General features: G+C 49.1%; 1 protein-coding gene across 6 annotated transcripts in view; it reads left to right on the top strand.

Moving 5' to 3' along the window:
• Positions 1-3,137, top strand: part of Plec (plectin) — a 60,700-nt gene that overhangs the window by 17,564 nt on the left and 39,999 nt on the right. The gene's annotated exons all lie outside the window — the stretch shown is intronic.

The following is a 3,137-nucleotide window of genomic DNA, read 5'->3' as shown; positions in this document are numbered from 1 at the left end:
CCTCCCTCCCTCCCTCCCTCCTTCCTTCCTTCCTTCCTTCCTTCCTTCCTTCCTTCCTTCCTTTCTTTTTGAGACAGACTCTCACATAACTCAGGCTGCTTCAAACTTATTTATGTAGCTGATGATGACCTTAAATTCTGATCCCCTGCTTGCTTGGATTATATAGGCATGAGTCACTGCACTGGACTCTTGGGTCTTTTGAAAATGTACTTGAATAAGCAGGCCACTGAACTCTGACTTGGTTTTCTGTTGTTGTCCCCCTGCCCCCCTTCCGGAGACAGGGTTTCTTTGTGTAGCTCTGGCTGTCCTAGAACTTGCTCTGTAGAGCAAGCTAGACTTGAACTCACAGAGTACCAGGGATAAAGGTGTTCACCACCACTTCCTGGCTGAACTCTGACTTGCTTTGAGTGACAGGCTGAGTTGGTTTGGGTGCTAAGAAGAGCCTTGCTGGCTCCCGATGCTGAGAAATCAGCTATGTGTCTCTCCATTTGTTTTCTCAAACCCTTTCCCCCAGCCTCCCACAGTCATTGCCCGGGGGAACATCTGAGGTTGTCCTTGTGATTTCAAAGAGCTATTATCCTCCTATTAACAACATACATCTTTCCTGGTTTACTGGTCCCACCCTTCTGCCCTTTTAAAAGTCTCAGGCTGTAGCCAAGCTGGCCTCAAACACACGATCCTCTTGCCTCAGCCTTTAGGTGAAGGGATTGCAGATTTGGGCTACTATGCCCAGTTTACTGGACCATGTGTGATGGTGGTGGTGATGGTGATGGTGGTGGTGGTGGTGGTGTGTGTGCTCGAGTGCACACTCGCCAGAGTTCAGTGTGCAGTGTCTTTCTCTGATGATTGCACTCTACCTTGCTATTTTTTGAGATCTTTTATTTATCAGAAACTTGACATTTAGATTAGTCTGGCTGGCCAATGAGCCTTGGGTATCTTCCTGTCTCCACCCACCCAGTGCTGGGGTTCCTATTTTCCTGGACTCAGGCCCTCAGGCTCACCCTGCAGGCATTTTATCCGCCCACCTGGACTCTGGCTTTTTATTTAATTGAGTGAGTGGTTAGAGGAGTAGGTCAGGGGCTGAGCTCTTGACCGGCAGGTGGGAAACCCTGGATTCTGTCAGCGGCACATCAAGTACAATGAAAGCAAACCAGAAACGCATGAGCTGACAGTGCTTTGGATAGCATCTGCAGTTTGTTAATCTTTATTTATTTATTTATTTATTTTGTTTTTTTTGAGATGGGGTTTCTCTGTGTAGCTCTGGCTGTTCTGGAACTCACTTTGTAGACCAGGCTGGCCTCGAACTCAGAAATTCTCCTGCCTCTGCCTCCCAGGTGCTGGGATTAAAGGTGTGTTAATTTATTTTTAAAGTTTATTTTATTTTAGCCAGATGTGGTGGCGCACACCTTTAATTCCAGCACTTGGGAGGCAGAGGCAGCTGGATCTCTGAGTTTGAAGTTAGCCTGATCTACAGAATAGCCAAGGCCACACAGAGAGACCTTGTCTTGAAAATAAATAAATAAAGAAATAAATAAATAAATAAATAAATAAAATTTTTTGGTGTTTTGCCTACATGTTTGTCTGTATGCCACTCATGTACCTGGTGCCCAAAGAAGCCAGAAGAGGATGTCAGATCTTCTGGAAATGGAGTTTACAGATTGGTAGAAGCAACCATGTGGTGCTGGGAATTGAACTTGGATTCTCTGGAAGAGCAACCAGTGCTCTTCATTGAGCTATCTCTCCAGTCCCATTCTTTTATTTTTTAAACAGTACTTGTCTTATTTGATGTGAATCTATGTGGACCATGTGTACACAGTACCCATGGGTACCAGAAAAGGCACCGGATCCCTTGGATCTGAAGTTACAGATGCCTATGAGCTGCCCTGTAGGTGCTGGGAGCCAAATCCAGGTCCTCTGCAAGAGCAGTCAGTGCTCTACACCACTGAGCCAAACCCTCACCCAGAATCCTTTTCCCTTTATTTCCGTGGTGAAGTAGGCAGTAGCGGTACAGTTCTTCAGAAATATATCCTTCTTGGACTGGACTTCAGTGGGTCCATGTTTCCTGTGATGGCTGTTCAAGGAGGTAACAAGGAGTGAGGCAGCAGGACGCTCAGGGAGGCCTTTCTGCAGACGCCTGGAGATGGGTTTGACCGGGTCTGGTCTCCTGGAGTGAGAGGTATCTACTGATGTGGTGTACAGCCATCACAAGTCACACTGCACAGGATCAACCGGGCCACTCCCCACTCACATAATCTACAGCCAGTGAGCCGCAACAGGAAGGTTGCCGTTAGGGACAGACAGGTTTAAAGATCGGCTCCTTGAGGAGAGCACCAGCCTGAGGTTGAAACCAACTCATAGGGGAAGGCACAAGGGACTCAAGGGGTGACCCATCTGATGCCCTGGATGAGTGGAGGCATGGGTGGACCTGGGATTGCTGTGTGGCTTGGGCGCATGGCTGAGCTTGCTGGGGTCATAGGGCATGTGTGAGCAAGGGTTGCTCTATGTGCTGAGAAGAGGACCTGGGTCCTGGAGCCTCAGGGTGTTCACTTCTTTCTTGGTATTGGCAGAAGAGGAGACTTGGCTTTGTCCAGGATGCATGTCCCTAGGCCAGATGACATGATGGGACTCTTAGTCACCATGGGAGCAGTGTCAGGTCAGACTGCCTAGCCTCTGAGGGTGGCCTGAACAGACTGGAGGTTGTGGGTTTCCCGCCATGCCCCGCCTCACGCTGGCGAGCACAGCTACAGCAAGTGTCCTGCTGCTTTATAAGCCCCTGTGCTTTGTCAGTGAAGGTTTGTCATCCACAGCTGGGTTCCAAGGACCCAGAGCCATGAAGTCTGGGCAGTGAGGCAGATGAAAGCTGAGCTCTGTGGTGAGGGACCAGGCTTCTCATCAAACAAAGATGGAACGACGAAGCATCCTGCCTTTGTGCCACCACACCGCTTCCTCCAAGGCCCCTCTTACCCGTAGGCCCTTCTCTGTTTCCAACCATAAGATCTTGGGGCCAGAGAGATGGCTTGGCCGGTAAGAGCGCTCGTTCCTGCAGAAGACCCGGGTTCAAAACTGGGTAGATAGCTTCTGAAGAAGAACCTCTGAATCTGACTTCTAGCCTACATACACAGGCACATACACACACA

This window comes from Mus caroli, chromosome 15, assembly GCF_900094665.2.
Source record: "Mus caroli chromosome 15, CAROLI_EIJ_v1.1, whole genome shotgun sequence".
Classification (NCBI taxonomy): domain Eukaryota; kingdom Metazoa; phylum Chordata; class Mammalia; order Rodentia; family Muridae; genus Mus; species Mus caroli.
Note: the sequence above shows the minus strand (reverse complement) of the source record. Positions and strands in the feature narration are given on the sequence as shown.